Source organism: Mytilus californianus, unplaced genomic scaffold (assembly GCF_021869535.1).
Source record: "Mytilus californianus isolate M0D057914Y unplaced genomic scaffold, xbMytCali1.0.p SCAF_6, whole genome shotgun sequence".
In the NCBI taxonomy this organism is placed as follows: Eukaryota; Metazoa; Mollusca; class Bivalvia; order Mytilida; family Mytilidae; genus Mytilus; species Mytilus californianus.
Window position 1 is genome coordinate 68,096,359 of NW_026262712.1, and position 20,793 is coordinate 68,117,151.

Genomic DNA, 20,793 nt, shown 5'->3' on the forward strand with positions numbered 1-20,793 from the left:
GGCCATAAATCAGAAATGAGGGGACTCATAAGGTTGAATAAAAGTAACAATATTGTAATGTATCAGTTCCAAAGTTTTACCATCTTGTCCATCCCTACCCCACCCCTTTTTCCACATTTTTCTAAGATTTGTTGTAGCAATCTGATCTAAGGGCAAGACTATTGTTTTATATAAAGTTTTAATGGAATATTTTTCAGAGATTGCAGTTTTCATGAAATTGGACAAATGTGTCAGTGAGTCCCTTGGAAACTGAATCTGCCCCATATTTATTTTTTATTTTTGAGAATATACACTTTTGCAAGTTTAATCCACATTCTCATCCTGGATATGTGTTGTAAATTGATGTTATATTATCATACTTCTTATATGATTTGCATATTATGGAATACTTTGATATAATTGGTCGAGAGGACCTCGGGTAGTTGTTCTTGAAATTGTTTATTTTTCGATAGACGATGTTGACCGAACTTCTTTTTGTAATCAATGAGGCGATAGTAACACAATCCGATTCAATGTTAAAACTATTTATTTTCACTTTGCATTAATCTTTAAATTGAATACAAACACAAAAAATTCATTTGAATGAAAATAAGACTTTTTGTAGTTTATTTTTTTATCAGATAACAAATTACACGGAGTACATATTTTTGCGTTAACCAACAAATAAATTCATGCGCCTGGCCAATTCAATGACACACATATACTACATGTATTGACGTATGATGGTGATTACGAGTGTGGAAAAATATTTTTTTTGGTAAAAAATTAAAGAATAATATGATTAAACGCTTTTTTAAAGGAATTTATTGGTGTATAAACTGGACCAAGTCACTCGCAAATATATTTTCAGAGATTGCAGTTTTCATGAAATTGGACAAATTAAACGTTTCAGTGAGTCCCTTGGAAACTGAATCTGCCCCATATTTATTTTTTTGTTTTTGAGAATATACACTTTTGCAAGTGTCATCCACATTCTCATTCTGGATATTTTTTGTAAATTGATGTTATATTATCATAATGTTTTGATAATTACAGTGGTTTGTTTTATATCATTGAGACATGGTCCATCTAGATAAAAATCAATTGGTGTCTGTAAAATGTCTGCTCTTGAGTTTTGTTTACATTTATGAATGTGGATGGTAATTACATAAAAAAAAATGATGTAAAAATAAAATTTATTTTACATATATTCTTTTTTGCTGCATCATTATAATCATGAACAGTGATTAATGAGTATGTTGATTTTTACACTTCCAAGACCTTCACAACAATCATTCAGATCAAACATCACACTATTCAGTCTATATAGATATAGGAAGATGTGGTATGAGTGCCAATGAGACAACTCTCCTTCCAAGTTACAATTTATAAAAGTAAACCATTATAGGTCAAGGTACGGCCTTCAACACGGAGCATTGGCTCACACCGAACAGCAAGCTATAAAGGGCCCCAAAAATTACTAGTGTAAAACCATTCAAACGGGAAAACCAACGGTCTAATCTATATAAAAACACGTATGAACTACATAAACAGACGACAACTACTGTATATCAGATTCCTGACTTAGGACAGGTGCAAACATTTGCAGCGGGACTGTTTTGAGGAACGTCTGTATTGAAAAATGTACAGGAAAAATGTCGTTTTATTTTAAGGTTAATTGAAAGGATAAAATAATATTACAAAGACATGGATGCTGCAAAACCAATGCTCATTTAAGAAATAATCCCACCTTTAGTTAAGAGAGTTAAAAAAATAAGTGAAAAATTTTGACATTTTTCATGAAATCTGCATAAAAGGGAGTGCGACAGGGTGTCATTCTACCCCCGTAACTTTTTATTTTCCCTGGAAACATACAATGTATCTTTATTTTTTTATGACTTGTAACATGGATATTAAGTATTTTATATACCAATTTAAAAAAAAATTCATTGACACAATTTTTTTTTTCTACTTTTAAAATATTTTTTTGGCAAAATTTTACACAAGCCGGCAACAGGCATATTACAAAAAAGGGAAGCCATTTTGAAAAAAAAAATTATTTTTTTCTAAATATTATGTCTAAAATATTTTAAAATATTCATTTATCATATTGTTCTGAGAAAAGGTAAAAAAAAATATATATGCCATTTTTGGCAGGTACCTTTATAGCTTAAAAATGGCCAAAAAATGACATTTTTAGGACTGCAAAGGGAGGTAACTTTTTCAAAGAATATTTCTAAAAATAGCCTGGAAACCTATTCTCAAATTTTGATATTTTGTTAGGTACACCCCAATGAACAATATATAGGAAATTTAAGAAAGTTCATTGGCTAGATTTTTTTGGCCTACAGTGTCCTTCTCTACCTTAAAAGAAACATATTATATCTAGTTTTTCAAAAAAATATTTATTTCGTTTTGTTACATCATATTTCGTTTCTTTCCGTTCCGTTTTGTTCAATTATTATTCCTTTTCGCACTTTACATGTACCCACTTCTTAATCCTTTTTAAAAAATTTAATAAAAAATAAAAAATTCAAACTTTCAAAAAGCGAAATGATCAAAATTGTTAGTTTAGTTTAGTATTTTTAAAGTTTGATTGAATATCTAACCTTTAAAATTTCAAAACGAATCTTAGAATCTTAAAATTTTGATTATTTGGTGCCGTTTTTAAAATTTCTAAAATTTGGAATGTTGATATTTTAAAACTTTAAACAGAAATAAAAAAATCTAAAATTTGAAATTTTTTTTAAATTTTGAATTGTTAAGTGTTTCACGGACCACACGTATCATTATATATTTCAAATGTGTCAAGAACCTGTATATAAAGAAGTACATATATGTTAAATTTACTCTGTATTTGTTGCACTCACAGTGTCAAATTCGAAAATTTTTAAAAATCCTGCAATAAATATTATAAAGAATTTTATATAGTCTATATCTTTATGCAAATAAACTCATCATAGATACCAGGATTAAAATTTTGTACGCCAGACGCGCGTTTCGTCTACAAAATACTGATCAGTGACGCTCGAATCAAGAAGTTGAAAAGCACTGAAGACCCACAATTCCGAAAGATTTTCAAAAATAGAGACAAGGTAGTCTATTCTTGGGGTAGAAAATCCTTATTATTTCGAAAACTCAAAGTTTTGTAAACTGTTAATTTATAATTATGACCATATCAATGATGATGCATGTCAACACAGAAATACAGACAACTAGGCTGGTGATATAGTTTTTATAATTTATTTATTTCCATAAATCAGAACGATATTCAGCGCTATACATGTTTGTTTAAGGCATGTTGATATAATTAATACCTTTTCTAAAAAGCTAGCCGTCTCATAGCTGATTAAATTTGAAAATGTAATTCCATGCAGAATAGCATTGCAGCGTGAATTACAAAACATAAATGGAAAAACTAATTTTAAGATTTTCCTATTTCTTTTTTGTGGGGAATTATAGGAACTTTGTCTCTGATTCTTTCCATATATACCTTAATATAATATAAAGTATTATGTGACATTTGTTTTAGAGACAAATGCCTGCGGGGGAATGTATAAACACAGAAAAAAGGGGATACTTACTCAATCATCTGCGTTTGTATCTGTTTATCTTTTTTTCTAAAAGATATGTTATTCATTAACTTATTCCTAGATCAGTTGTTTAATTCTTTGTGTTAGAAAAGTATGGCCACTTCCGTCTGTATCTGTTTCATTCATAGTAGGTCTCGAAAAGTGTATAGAGTGTGAAACGTAGTACAATTTAAACATTAAAGAACACAAAAATATTTTTCAAAAGAATAGTGAGAAGTGTTGAGATCTAGAAAAATTGAGCATTGACCTAATACAGTTAATGTACTGGTACCTGGTCCCGATAGTCCCGATAAATCAACTCATCAACGTTTTACGGTTATAGGAAAAGGAGTAAGTTGGACAAGGCCAAAATATTACTAGAACATGTAGAATATTGAGCTTAAAATTCAAATTCTGATTGATGACTGTTATAACAATGAAACATTTTTTTTTTAAAACAATAACTAGTTTAGATATCATTCTTTGACGACACAGTTAATATCGATTTCAATTTCCCAGCAAACAAAAAGAAAGCAGGCATCGAGTTCCATTCGTTTTCAGAACCGGAAACAGCGTTAACGCACACGCCGACAAAAAGATCTTGCAACATTATACATGCTTATAATACATGTTAAAAGTAAATAAAATATGTGACTAAAATAGTTAGTTTGTCGATACAGCGCTTTATATCATTCAAGCCTAAACTTCGATGAAATCCACAAAAATTGGAAAATTTCATCAAGGTCTGTTTTTGAAGCCCTTTTTCGGGTATACATTCCAATGTAACTTTCGAGCGTTCGACAAAATTCGTTCTATTTCACTTTGTTCCATGATGGACATGATCGACATTGAGAGAAAAGCAAGGACTTTATCGAACGACCCTTCAAAGCTACACATGCTGAATTGACATATTCTTTTGTTGAGCGATTATATGTTGACATGTAGATGTCTTTCTTTATTCAATATTAGTCTATATCTAGCTAGACTTTGGAGGGTTGAAAGCTAACAGATATTGTAATGACATAATATGTCGATTGTAGAAGACTTTATACATGTAACTTGTAAGAGGCATGTGCTGTTTGAACTTTAGAAGTAAGGAGTTTTGTGTGTCGATTAATAGGTTGCTTGTCTTGATTATCTATGTATACTTCACATCTCCTTTAAATCATATTAAAAATTAAAATAATTTTAATATGCACAAAAAATTGCTTTTATAGTCTGAGAGTCGTTTTTTCTTCTTTTTATTATCCCCTCGTCTTATGTTCTCCAAATTCTGCTATCTTGCCATGGTAAGATAGCTAGGCATCATCTAGCCCAGCGCAAACCCTCTTCTAAATTATCCCCGTATTAATCGAAATTAATTGATTTGGTTACGTCCGTTTTTTAATTAAATTGTTACCTCGGATTATCTCACTAAGTATCAATATTGTCACGATTTCGCCCCTTAAACCGAGTGGTAGGTTAAATTGAATAATGAGGCTCGATCGAACATAATTTGCATGGATCCTTTGAGTTGGTATAAGGTTGAAATAATAACTAAGTCAGGTATAACTTTCAGATGTACTTTATGTAGCATCTATATAATCAAATATTTACAATTCATCACAAGCTATATATTTATATTTATATACAACATGCCGTAATCATTTATAATTTATAGGTCAGGAAGGTTGACTTGAAATTCCAATAAGGTTGATTGTTTCCGTAGGTTGATTTGGAAGAAGGTTGAACTTTTCAACCTTCTTTTGCCGATAGTATAAAACACTTATGAGGGTTGATTAAATAAAATATTCATATATATACAAGTGTGGACACAGATCAGTGTGGATAGTATGATTGGATGTTTGACAGTGTTTTATATGACAAAAGGAGTTCTATGTTTTATGTGTATTAACTGTGTTGCACAATGACAACCAACATGAGCATTAGGGGTGTTGTTTATGTAATATTTAGTTTTTTATGTTCAACACGGGCATGGAAGAGATACTAATTGCATTAATTACCAAATGATTATGATAGAATATATATGTTCCACATCTTTGATTTTGGATACATTTTGTAGCTAGGAGAGGAACACATAAAAGGTTCATTTTTTTCTTAATGTGATTTTTTTATATGGGAGATGGTATCTGAGAACATGTATTTGCTTACTATTTGTATGGTTCTATTTATATTACTTTGTGGGGGATTGTCAGTATCATACTAGTAAGTAAAAGACTTCGGTTAAATGTGGAAATTGTTTCTCAGTTTAGAAGACATTTAATGTTTTTTAGTAATGACAATGCCTGACATGATGATTGGGGCTAGATGAGCTAGAAAGTGAATTTCTGTGTTATTTTTCATTAATTCTTTGAAAATATTTCCTCCAAAGCTGGTCAAAGCAAAAAAAAGTTTTGACCAGTATGAAAATGATATCAACAAAAGAACCTTTGTGAGCATGCTTCAAAGACTCATAACTAAATACAGTAGTCATATGATAAAACGTCAAGTGGATATTATGAACATCTACTTAATATGTCTAAATACATGTATCTAATAAACTGCTTCGCTGAGCGCAGCTGGATACACCTGCAGAGGTCCAACCCTGAACAGTTTGGGCAAAAATGGACATAATATTCAAGATTGATACAGGTCTGAATTTGGATTGTATTAAATATTTGACATATTATAGGTTTCTGAATAAATGTAGTCAAAGAACTTGAAATTGGTTATATGAATTGAATTTATATTCAATTAAAGATTTCTTGCTGTTGTGTAATACACTGTGCTGTTGCACAATACTTAGTAAATCTGTTGTCAGACTATAAACAAATAAAGTTCCATTAATTCTCAATGTCATATTAGAAATTTATGAAAATGTAAAGGGAGCTTACATCAATAGATATGAACAATTCACCAAAGTTTCATGAGAATTGCTGACAGCATTTTTGAGTTATTGTCCGAAAACTGGAAAATCCCCCCCCCCCCCTTTTTAATGAATAAAACCCCATAACTCAGAAATGTAAAATGTAAAATTTATAAAATTCTAAAGGGAGCTTACATCAATAGATATAAACAATTCACCAAAGTTTCATACAAACTGCTGAAAGCATTTTTGATTTTTTGTCCGAAAACTGGAAAATCCCCCTTTTTTTATGAATAAAACCCTGTAACTCGGAAACGTAAAATCTAAAATATATAAAAATCGAAAGGGAGCTCTTGTTAATAGATATAAACAATTCACCAAAGTTTTATGCAAATTGGTTAAAGTGTTTTTGAGTTAATGTCCGACATGTTGACGACGGACGGACAGAGGGACAATGGTATACCATAATGTACGTCCCGTAAACGGGCGTATAAAAAGTTTTAGTATTCAATATGAAAAAGCTATTGCAAAAGTATTCTCTTTTCAGTTTTTTTTTGTTATATGGATACAAATATAAGTGATACCAATACAGTAAGGCAGTTTTGTTATGGTATGAAAGTATAGTAATTAGCATTTACTGTTAATTCACACAAATTAAGAAATAAACAAATGAATGATAAATGTTGAACATGTACAATGAAATATATTTTAGAAATCAATTAAGCCAGATAAGCCTTATAAATTTTGGTCTTTTTCTTAACATACTGAATGACCATTTACACTCAGGACTGAGTCGCCAGTAGGCAGTACAGATGTAAACAAATGTGGATAGTGTCCACATGTGGACACAGATGATGCCCCCTCTTGCATATCATATAGTTATAAAAGAACATAATTAAAGAACGGTAAAAGTGACGCTACCCAAATTTGAACTTGATCTGAGTTTTGTGGTAATAAGCATCGTGTGTAAGTCTCATAACATTTGGTTGAGGCTAACTTAAGTAGAGAACAGAAACTCAAAACTCAGCAATTTTTCTATTTGTAAACACGCATAACTCTAGTTGTGTATAAGTTTTATAACATTTGGTTGAAACAAACTAAAGTTAGAGAACGGAAACGAAAAATTCAGCAATTTTTATGTTTATAAAGGGACATAACTCAAGAATGGTAAAAGAGTCGCCACCAAATTTCGTACTTAATCTGTATTATGTAGTAATAAGCATTGTGTAAAAGTTTCATAACATTTGGTTGTGGCAAACTAAAGTTAGAAAACGGAAACAAAAAATTTGTACTTGATCTTAGTTTTGTGGTAATGAATATTGTAACATTATCTATAGACAGCTTACAAATTCAAATCTTGTTAGAAGTATATGAGTGTACAGTAATAATTTGTTCATTAACCCCCCTTTTTTCTTCTATAAAATTACATTGTAATCGATTTTATTTCCAAATTTGTGTTTGCTAGGATTGACACTTAGAACGTACAACATGCATAAAGTAACAAGTAAAAAGTCACGATTCAGTTTTGGGATATTTTTTTCTTTGAATAAACTTAATTTTAAGAACGTTTCAGTATTTTTCTGAAATATTTTTAAAAGGAAACGGACTTGTAAACAAAATTTATTTTTGAATATCAATATTGAACAATGATTGTTAAGAAAACAATCTGCTAAAGTGGTTTGGTAATTAACTGGCTTCATGCTGTCAAAAATGTCTCCTTTTTATAAGTTTTTGAAAAAAAAACTATTTGAAGGCGAATTAATCATTTCCTCAACTATCTATAAATAAATTTAATTCGTCAAGAACTTTCTCTCATATATTTAAACTGAGACTACTATAAGTAGTCTCAGATTTAAACAATTGTAAAATAATTAATTTAAACTTTTGTACTGCGACTTTCTGTCCGTTTACCAATACTTATTCCTTGTTAGGTTTTTTCATATCCATTTACGAATACTTATAATGTGATAATTTTCGGAAGCTTTTATCCTATTTTCATATCAAACAACCATGTTACCCTAAGAACGGAGTTAAGTACAAATTTAGGAATTTAGTACTTAAAATTTTCAACAACAAAATTTTATACTTTCATTTACCTGGATTTTGTTCTACGCTTCGAAGCCGATACCCTGTATCAAACATAGCCAACACCTCGCATGGCGTATTCACGATGTTGAGGGATTGACAATATACAATCAAAGATAGCAATATACAGCAAGTAAGTAATTGGGTGTTGAATGCCAGTAGATCTGAATTTGTAAATTGAATTCAACCTGTTTAGAATGTGTATTGTTGAATTGTTTAATAAAATTACACACATATGATAATCCAGGCTGATATGCATAAAACCACTTTAAGTTCAAAGTATCAATGAAACTGGGTCTGCATGAAAAAATGACTTATCACATAATACCAGAACCTATGTTTACTGTTAGATGATAAGAAAATATAGCTGTAGGCCTAGTTTACAAATTATTTATTCTTTTAATTTCTATTTGACTGTCACGGTGCTTCTTATGTGTTTTAAATGTTTGCGTTTTGTATGCTATAGTTAAGTTTTATAGACTGTTGTACGTCATTTGGTCGTTTTTAAGTTTTTGCCATGGCGTTGTCAGTATGTCTTCGACTTATAAGTTTTATATAATCTGCATCTCTTGTGCTGTATTTTAAAATGTATCTTTACACATTCATCAATACACCAACAAATATGAATAAAGCTTTCGTATATATAAAAATAAGGAGATGTGGTATGATTGGTAATGAAACAACTGTCCGGGATATTTTGAGACAAAGTGCACGTATTAGAAGTCAGCCGAAACCACTAAGAGTTTTGCATCCATACGTTGTTTTTTTTTCGGGATACTGACTGCATAGTATTTTATCAATGTACTAGTTAATGTTCTCGAGGGATGACCCTATTACAGAGACATATATACACACATATGTGTATATATGTCTCTGCCCTATTACGTGTCAGTAACCTCCTCGACTCGGTTCATTTTACGGCGGCTAATTTTTGTCTTAAGAATAAACATAATTGATAAGTTTCTTTCCCCTGCATTCATCGATCGCACTTGTAAATAGCACATTGGCCTCAAGACATTGGTACACTATACGTTACAAGTCTTGCCGTCAGTACTCAAAATTGGAAAAATATTAAATAAGAAGGTATAGAAAATTAATGCACACACACTATTACCAACCACAGACATGATGTTTTTCTCAATTGGCCTAAATCGTTATTCCGCAATACAACGAGGATGATGAAAAGAATCTGAAAACCCACCACTTTGAACATAGGCACCGGCATGCTGTGAATTTGAAAAATTCCCAAATGAATAACTATCCATTACTTTTCTACTGTAAAGTTTTATTAAATACACATTTGATTTGAAATGGCATATCAGAGAGATATATAAACATATACCATAGGCTGATCCAAGGGAGGGGAGGCTTGGGGGCCCGGCCCCCTCCTTTCTTGGGAAAAAAATGGTTGATTATATAGGGAATCACTGAAGCATGACTGGAGCTGGCCCTCCCTTATGAAAAGTTCTGGATCCGCCACTGTATATTCATAAAAAAACCTAACAAATTATCCAAAAGATGAATAAGTAGTCTTTAAGGACTCCAGGAGTCAATTTCACAAAAATACTTACGACTAAGATTGATTATAAGTATACTTGAGTCGGTTTTACAAAAAAAAAACTTACAAGTAATCGTAAGTATACTGTATTGTACATTACTTAATGACTATCAATATTATTTGTAAGTTTTTTTGTGAAACTGCTGAATTGTTTTTCCATGCTTATGGTACATCTAAGTTGTAAGCTTTTTTTAAAACCACCTCAAGGGTATAATGTCTGCTCGCCCATAGACAGTCAGGGGAATAACTGAAATCAGTGATTTATTAATCACTCATTTAAGTAGCAAATTAGAAATTCTGTGATTTTGTAGAGTTTTACCAAAATTTTAAATATACATGTACAGGTTTAAATTATATCTAATTATTAGTAAAATTGAAAAAAATGAAACTTTTGCTTCTTTTAAGTAGCAAGGTGTATGTATGCCTTTGATGCAATCATTGATCTATAAATCCTATATTTGTTGAAAAATATGCTATAATGAAGCTTTACATAATAATCTAATGCTTTCGTAACAGATTTTTTCCCAGCAGTGGGAGTATTTTTCCTGTATAATTCAAGGTTTCATCTTACAGATTATGTAATAAAATATTACTGTTCGCGACCAAAATTTCACTGTTCAGGGGTGTTGAAATTAGTGAGGGTAATTAAAATAATAATACTTTAAGAAGTGATTGTTTTGAAGAAACTAGAGGTATGATACTAAAACAAGTGATTTTCATGTCATTATCCCAGATTCAGTACAAGGTCATCACCTGACATGACAGGTCATCCTAAAAACACAGATTGGTTCTGATAATTTTAGCAACATAATTAGTTCCTGGATCATTAGAAGTGTATGTTTAAAGCTACAATAGAATTAAATCACTTAGTCTAGTGATTTATTTGTACTACTTAAATAGGTGATTATTAAAGAAAGACAACTCTTACTTCCAACATTTCTGAAAAAATGTTACTTAAATCAGTGATTTCTTAATCACTCATTTAAGTAAGTTCCCTGACTGATAGAATCTGTTTGCCCTATTTTTATTAAAAAAATGAAATATATTGATATTAATAGTATAAAGTTTAATAATTTATTCATACATTTTTAATTGACTAGAATTATTGAGGAATTTAAACCATTCCTATTTTTAAAAAGTGACAAAAATAAAATTTATATATAACAGGGTGATACAAATGAGAAAAACTCAAGAAATTGTTTTCAATTAAGATAAATACATGCAGTTAATAATGGTTTTCAGTTGTTTTTTAAAGCAGAGGCAGATTTAGTGGTGGGGGTTCGGGGCCCCCTTTTCTTGAATGAAAAAAAATGGTTGATTATATAGGGAATCACTGAAGCATGACAGGAGCAGGCCCCTCTTAGCTTTAGGCAGTCACTTATGAAAATTTCTGGATCCACCACTGTAAAATCGTCTTCAGTTGTATTATATTAAAAACTGTATACCTGTATTCTATAGTGCAAATCAAAGGAAAATAATGTAAATTATCTGGTAGTAGCAATACAATATAAATATTATTCAAAAATAAACATTATACATCAAGATAACAAAATAAAATTTAAAATCAGGGCGAATGGACCCAGGGCAAACAGATATTAACTTATTCAGGCTAAAAAGTAATTAAGGTTGAATGTGAATCAGGGCGAACGGACCTGGATCCAAACTCCAGTAGGGTAACTCCTATAGGTCAAAAGTTCATGTTTATAAATTTCATCAGGTCACCAGTACCTCACTAATCAAAATGAAACAACATGTTACAGACAATTTACATCTTTAATTTCAACATAATTTAGGTTATAAATATCTTTCTTCTACATTTTTGGATAAATACTCAATTATCCGGCAAATTCCAAGTTGAAACTTCTTCAGCAGGCCTATCCCCACCAGAGACCAAACGATGCACAAGTTAGGTATAGGTAACGATATGAATGCAACAATGAGCAAAAGCCATACCATCTAGCTAGCTATAAAAGGCTTTGAATAATAATAATAAATATAAAATAAATCAAACAAGGAATTTAATGGTTTTGGGCAACTGTTTTGAATTTAAAAAAAAGCTTTAACAATGTTAATTTTTGTGTGCATTTATTGTTGCTAATTTTGAAAAATGGACAAACATGTGAGATTGATTATTGTGATTTAAGAAAAACCTGCATACCGGGGTACATAAAATTGAAAATGGAAATGGGGAATATATGTCAAAGAGAAGACAACAGCCGAAGGCCACCAATGGGTCTTCAACACGACAAGAAAATCCCGCACCCGGAGGTGGTCTTCAGCTCATAAATATGTATCAGATATAAGAATTCAATACAGCTCTCAGTCGCATTAAATAATAAAAACCTCACAATAAGTTCTGAAAATCAGAATGAACAGTATTGTAAGATTCTCAAAGTGTACACATGGAGTTATGAAACTTAAATTAATCATGCTAATTTGACATGCTAAAGATTGGTATACAACTTGGAGTAGCCTTATGGCATTGTATAGTGTAATGAATTCAGGGGATAATGGCACTACCTCTGATTTTAAATTCCTCAGAATCAATCTTTAATATTAATATGCATACTCTTGTACAAAGGAATATAAGTATGCAATAGACATATGGTCTTCAAAAATAAGAGGTATCCATGCTATACATTTATGACAAGATCTTAATCAAGTATTAATTTTGGTTTGTTTAAATATTTTGGAGGTTAGTATGACTATGACGTCCTTTTTTGTGATGATGTTTTCGTTTAAATTTGGAAAAATTGTTTGTACCAACAAAAATAAATACACAAAGTTATTTCAGAATTATGTGTTTATCATTTTTTTTTATGTTTAGGTTGCCAGCAAGATGAAAAGAACAATGCAGTTCAAAAGTTAAAATGTGGATAAGCTGATGTACAAGGTCCTACTTTTGCAGATTTTCATATTTTGCATGAATGAATTTGAAGTTTATATCATGGAGGGCAGAGAAAGAAAAGAAACACCTCAATTTTCCTTCTTCTGAAGGATAAATGTAAAACATCTTGTTCGGTAAGTTTTATGCTCTGTTTTGATACTGTTTGTGCATCCATCTGTCTTTCTCTAAATTATATTCACTTAAAGTTTTTGGTTACAGTTCACCATGAACTTCAGTTAGGAACTTGTGGTTTTACATGTATATACTCAAAATTTAGTACTTTAAAATGTTCATGTATTTTTGTCGAGCCTGCGACTTTTGTCGCAGAAAGCTCGACATAGGGATAGTGATCCGGTGGCAGCTACAGTGGTGGCGTTAGCTAACTTCCTAAAAGCTTTATATTATAGAAGGTGGAAGACCTGGATGCTTCATACTTTGTATATAGATGCCTAATGATACCTATTCTGTCTGTCACATGTCCATTATCCCTGACCTCATTTTCATGGTTCAGTGGCTACTTGAAAACATAAGTTCAGATTTTTTGTAATGTTAATTTCTCTCTTACTATGAGTAATAGGATAACTATATTTGGTGTGTGCGTACCTTGCAAGGTCCTCATGCTCGTCAGAGAGTTTTCACTTGACCTAGACCTCATTACATGGATCAGTGAACAAGAATTTAGTCTTAGATGCATGATTTTTTTTATTAGTTGTTAGTGGCTTTGAACTAGCTGTCAGTAACTGCGAGTACTCTCAGATCTGTACTTAGTGTCTTTTTGTTGTTTGGATGTACAAGTACCACTTGTATTTGTAGTATTTGTATTTTTATCCATCTGATGAGTTAAGCCTCTTTCAACTGATTTTTATAGTTCGTTCTTATGTTGTACTGTTACACCACTGTCCCAGGTTAGGGGGAGGGTTGGGATCCCGCTAACATGTTTAACCCCGCCACATTCTGTATGTATGTGCCTATCCCAAGTCAGGAGCCTGTAATTCAGTGGTTGTCGTTTGTTTATGTGTTACATATTTGTTTTTCGTTCATTTTTATACACCCGTTTACGGGACGTATTATGGTATACCGTTGTCCGTCCGTCCGTCGTCAACATGTCAGACATTAATTCAAAAACGCTGTAACCAATATGCATGAAACTTTGGTGAATTGTTTATATATGACGTGAGCTCCCTTTCGTTTTTTTATAAATTTCGGATTTACCATTTCCGAGTTTTGAGGTTTTATTTATTATAAAAGGGGGGATTTTCCAGTTTTCGGACAATAATTCAAAAACAATTTCACTAATTTGCATGAAACTTGTTTGAATTGTTTATATCTATTGATGTGAGCTCCCTTTTGTTTCTTATAAATTTCAGGTTTTCCGTTTCCAAGTTTTGGGGTTTTATTCATTAAAAAAGGGGGGATTTTCAGTAACTCAAAAACAATTTCACCAATTTGCAAGAAACTTTGGTGAATTGTTTTTTTCTATTGACATGAGCTCCCTTTTGATTTTTATAAATTTTAGACTATACTTTTCTGATTTATGGGGTTTTATTCATTACAAAAAGGGGGATTTTCCAGTTTTCGGACAATAACTCAAAAATGTTTTCAGCTTTTTTAGCTCACTGGGGCCCTTTGGCCCCATGTCAGCTCATGCCATCACTTGGCGTCCGTCGTCTGTCGTCGTCGTCTGTTGTCATCGTCTGTCGTCGTAAACTATTTCAAAAATCTTCTCCTCTGAAACTACCGGGCCAAATACCTTCAAACTTTAAATAAATGTTCCTTAGGGTATCTAGTTTATAAAGGTATCCGAAGTTTTGATCCATCGACAAACATGGCCGCCATGGCTAAAAATAGAACATAGGGGTCAAATGCAGTTTTTGGCTTATATCTCAAAAACTAAAGATTTTAGAGCAAATCTGACATGGGGAAAAATTGTTCAATTGGTCAAGATCTATCAGGTCTGAAATTTTTAGACGAATCGAACAACCCATTGTTGGGTTGCTGCCACCGAATTGGTAGTTTTAACAAAATTTTGCAGTTTTTTGTTATTATTTTGAATATTATTATAGATATATATAAACTGTAAGCAGCAATAATGTTCAGCAAAATAAGATCTACAAAAAAGTTAATATGACCAAAATTGTCAATTGACCCCTTAAGGAGTTATTGCCCTTTAAAGACAATTTTACACAATTTGTTCATCAAGTTTGCTAACATTTAAAAATCTTCTCCTCTGAAACTACTTGGCCAATTACCTTCAAACTTTAAGTAAATGTTCTTTAGGGTATCTTGTTTATAAATTGTATCCGAAGTTTGTATCCATCGACAAACATGGCTGCCATGGCTAAAAATAGAACATGAGGGTCAAATGCAGTTTTTGGCTTATATCTCAAAAACTAAATCTTTTAGAGCAAATGTGACATGGGGTAAAATTGTTTAATTGGTCAAGATCTATCAGCCCTAAAATTATCAGACAAATCGAACAACCCATTGTTGGGTTGCTGCCACCGAATTGGTAGTTTTAACAAAATTTTGCAGTTTTTTGTTATTATTTTGAATATTATTATAGATATATATAAACTGTAAGCAGCAATAATGTTCAGCAAAGTAAGATCTACAAAAAAGTTAATATGACCATAATTGTCAATTGACCCTTAAGGAGTTATTGCCCTTTAAAGACAATTTTACACAATTTGTTCATCAAGTTTGCTAACATTTAAAAATCTTCTCCTCTGAAACTGCTTGGTCAATTACCTGTAAACTTTAAGTAAATGTTCTTTAGGGTATCTTGTTTATAAATTGTATCCGAAGTTTGTATCCATCGACAAACATGGCTGCCATGGCTAAAAATAGAACATGAGGGTCAAATGCAGTTTTTGGCTTATATCTCAAAAACTAAATCTTTTAGAGCAAATGTGACATGGGGTAAAATTGTTTAATTGGTCAAGATCTATCAGGTCTGAAATTTTTAGACAAATCGAACAACCCATTGTTGGGTTGCTGCCACCGAATTGGTAGTTTTAACAAAATTTTGCAGTTTTTTGTTATTATTTTGAATATTATTATAGATATATATAAACTGTAAGCAGCAATAATGTTCAGCAAAGTAAGATCTACAAAAAAGTTAATATGATCAAAATTGTCAATTGACCCCTCAAGGAGTTATTGCCCTTTAAAGACAATTTTACACAATTTGTTCATCAAGTTTGCTAACATTTAAAAATCTTCTCTAAAGACAATTTTACACAATTTGTTCATCAAGTTTGCTAACATTTAAAAATCTTCTCTGAAATACAGGTGAGCGATTCAGGCTCTTAAGAGCCTCTTGTTTATGAAACTTTGGTAAATTGTTTATATTTATTTTTGTAAGCTCCCTTTTGATTTTTATAAATTTACGATTTTACGTTTCCAAGTTATAAGATTTTATTTGTTTATAGTCTGACAACAGATTTACTAAGTATTGCGCAACAGCACAGTGTATTGCACAATAGCAAGAAATCTTTAATTGAATATAAATTCATTTCATATAACCAATTTCAAGTTCTTTGACTACATTTTAATATTCAGAAACCTATAATATGTCAAATATTTAATTACATTCCAAATTCAGACCTGTATCAAGCTTGAATATTGTGTCTATATTTGCCCCAACTGTTCAGGGTTGGACCTCTGCGGGCGTATCCAGCTGCGCTCAGCGAAGCAAGTTATTTGTACATAAATTAGGCCGTTAGTTTTCTCGTTTGAATTGTTTTACCATGTCATTTCAGGACCATTTATAGCTGACTGTGCGGTATGGGCTTTGCTCATTGTTGAAGGCCTTACGGTGACCTATAGTTGTTAATTTCTGTTTCATTTGGTCTCCTGTGGAGAGTTGTCTCATTGGCAATCATACCACATCTTCTTTTTTATATTTAAGGTTAAGTTTTAGTGGTCAAGTCCATATCTCAGATACTATAAGCAATAGGTCTATTATATTCGGTGTATGGAAAGACTGTAAGAGGTACATGACCAACTGGCAGGTGTCATCTGACAATGACCTCATTTTCATGGTTCGGTGGTTATAGTAAAGTTTTTGTGTTTTGGTCTGTTTTTCTTATACTGTATGGAACAGGTCTACTATATTTGGTGTATGGAATGATTGTTAGGTGTACATGTCAGTCTTGCAGGTTTTATTTGACCTTGACCTCATTTTCACGGTTCATTGCTCAGTGTTAAGTTTTTGTGTTTTGGTCTGTTTTTCTTAATCTATAAGCAATAGGTCAACTATATGTGTTGTATGGAAGGATTGTAAGCTGTACATGTCTGCCTGACATGGTTCTTCTGACCTTCACCTCATTTCCATGGTTCATTGGTCAATGTTTAGTTTTCTTGGTTAAGTCTGCTTCTTAGAAACTATACGCAATAGGTCAACTGTATTTAGTATATTGAATGGTTGTAAGGTGTACATGTATTTCTTGTCGGGTTTATATGACCTTGAATTCATTTTCTTGGATCATGTTGAGTTTATGTGATAGTTGTAGTAAAGCTTTATATTTAGGACTATCAACATGATATCAATGATTAGTAATGAAGGCGCAACATTTCAGCGTGTGCACTCTTGTTTATACATTATACACCGCATTTACTGTTTTTACCCTGATTTTAGGGATCACTGAACATCGAAATGTCATAATGTGAAATTATAGTACATTCTTAGGATAACGTTTTAGGTTAATGTACATAGCTTACCATGAAGTTGAATTTCATACACATGTTCATTATGTGGTGAACTTTTAAATTCAGTGCCAAACTAAGATTTTGAGCCTGATTACATGATTGACTAGACATTGACACATGCTAGTGTTTGCCAGGCATTATGTCCTGTACTAGGAATTTGTCCTGTACTAAGAACTTTTAATAGTACTCGCTGAGTATGGAGTTTTTGTGAAAGTTTAATATTAGTGAGATTTTTGCATGACATCCTGTCAACTGCTTGTTGATCATGTTTATACATCATGTACATATTTTAAAATTAAAATCTGACACATTGGTGTTTTGTGAACTTTAAAATAAGTTATTTGATAGAATAATAATGTTTTGAGATTATCAAAATAAAAAATATCCCATTTTTACTATTAATAATTAAGTATTAAAAAAAGAAGATTTAGGATATATGTATAACCATATATAAAAATGAGACAGCAACCGAACAACACAAAAATAAGAAAAAAAACCAATATAATTTTTTGTATCAATGTTATAATTTCCAACATGTCCAAAGAATTCAAGGTATTTTCTCATTGAAATAAAACACAAGTGGAACTCTTTCAGAACTTCAGAAGCTTAAATATGTTTTGTTTGTTGGCGTTTTGTATAATATATTGCATATCTTGTGAAAAATGGAATGTTATTGTAATTGCCTAAAGTTTTAACATTGATCTATATATATATATATATAACTGGGGAAAATACCCAAATGTTATAAAGAAGAATACATAAATTGATTGTTATATAATATTAAAATAGGAAGATGTGGTATATTGCTAATTTGACAACTCTCCATCAGAGACCGAAGGATGTAGGAGGTTAGCAACTGATGACACTGGACAACCTTCAACAATCAGTAGCATAGCTATTTTTATTGAAAATCATATGTTATTGCTACATGTACAATTTTTTATTATCCATAACTTCGGATTTTATTGGTCCTTTTTCAGAAGGATTGAAATTCATCAATTAGAATAAAAGGAGAAAACACAGAAACAAGACCAGAATAAATTCAAAGACAAAAGTCAGATCAGTTATTATTTTCATCACTCAGTCAATGAATTGAAGTTCTATTAAATATCTAAAGTCAAAAGATATTAAAACCACAATAATGACAATGTTCTGTGCTGAATGGCCAAAAAGTGTACTATACATTACGATCACACAATGCTGGATGATAAGAAACTATTAATTTTTTGGGTGGAGGGATATCCTGAAAAAAAATAGATTTATGTAAAAAGCTACTAGTATGTTAAGCCTAATAAAAGAGTTTTCATTGATTTCAAATGGGAAAAATTGTGTTTCAAAAAAGTATTCTAGAATTCATAAATAAACATATATTGATACTTACATTATCTCCGTTGTTGTTTAAAAGTTTAGCTTTGAACAGTTATAGAACAATATAATTGCATTAACATTTCCAAGGAAAAAAAGATATACAACTAAAAAGATTCATCTTAAAACAATTTACTACCAAACAGAATTCATTGTAACATACACATTACTGTATATTTATAATTTGAATCTCATAGGATTTTATTTCGTCCCATGGGATATTAAAAATCCCATGGGATAATTATAGTCCCATGGGATTTTTTTTGTCCCATGGGAAAACAAATATCCCATGGGACTACAATTATCCCATGGGACCCCAAAAAATCCTATGGGATTTAACCAAAATCCAATGGGATAATGGTCAATCCCATGGGATTTGCCTTATCCCATGGGATATTGAAAATCCCATGTTTTTCTAAATCAAATTACAAAATATATATAATAATAACAGTAGAAAACCAATGAATTTATTGAATCCCATGTAATTCCGCACATTTTGGTTATATACACGACACTGTAGCTGTAAGGAGAGGCGGCGGCGGATTTGCAAATGAGTGTTTTGCAAATTAAAAGTGTCCAGTGTTTATAGGTTTCATAATGTTTGGTTGGGGAAAACTTAAGTTACAGAATGGAAACTAAAAATTTAGCAATCTTTCGATTTATAAAGGGGCATAACTCAATTATGGTTAAAGTGACCCTACCCAAATTCAACTTGATCTGTATTTTATCAGTGGAAGTCAAAATTAAACATTGCATTGTATGAAGCATTGATTGTAGTTGATTCAACTTTATCACGGACAAAGGAAGATAACTCCAATTTTAAAATTACTTGATATTTAGAAGAAAATAAAAATTTAGCAATTTTTCCATTTATAAAGGGGCATAACTCAAGAACGGTTAAAGTGACGCCACCAAAATTCAAACTTGATCTGTGTTTTGTGGTAATAAGTGTTGTGTATAAGTTTCATAACATTTGGTTGAGGCATACTAAAATTAGAGAACGGAAACGAAAAATTTAACAATTTTTCCATTTGTAAAGGGGCATAACTCTAGAACGGTAAAAGTGACGCTACTCAAATTCGAACTTGATCTGTGTTTTGAGGTAATAAGCATTGTGTATAAGTTTCATAACATTTGGTTTAGGCAAACTAAAGTTAGAGAACGTAAACCAATTTTGGGACGTACGTACGTAATGCCCCCTCCGCCACGGCGGGAGCATAAAAATAAAGTGTAACAAAAGAACCTAGCATCATATTGCTAGTAGCGCCAGTAACATTGTTTGGTGAATTTGTGCTTTTTTTTTTTAGTTTGGCTAATGGACAAAAAATGTTTGGTTCAAATCTAAATAAAATGCTTTTATCTTCCTATTACTTACATTGAACATAGAATGGATACTACTTTGACAATTCCTTGTACACGAGAGTTGTCTGTCAAATCTTTATTTCACAAAGAATGAATTGCATAACAATGAACTGAGCTCAAAGCAAAGCACTTTAATAATACACTTAGACAATGAGCTCAATCCAGTGATATACTTTGTACTACAGGTCCTTCATGAACATCCTACTGGTCAAAACCATATCTCACAAACATGCCATACTACATGGTTGGATCAGAAGTCCTGAAAAAGACATGAACTTTATTAACATATTTTAAGTATAAACACTGGTTAAAACTTTCACAAATTTGTGGTAAAATTATTCAGTATCTAGCAACTATCAATCGCTTCATGCACAAATTGATATAGGTTGAGAACCCCTGTGTCAGAAATAAGAACATACCTCCACCTAAT

At 31.5% G+C, this 20,793-nt stretch overlaps 1 long non-coding RNA gene across 1 annotated transcript; it reads left to right on the forward strand.

Moving 5' to 3' along the window:
* Positions 1-13,010: 13,010 nt before the first annotated feature.
* LOC127706860 (uncharacterized) lies at positions 13,011-19,021 on the forward strand. The gene is made up of 2 exons (XR_007984593.1): positions 13,011-13,060; positions 18,617-19,021. It is a non-coding gene; the product is annotated as an uncharacterized LOC127706860 (long non-coding RNA).
* The last annotated feature ends 1,772 nt before the right edge of the window (positions 19,022-20,793 follow it).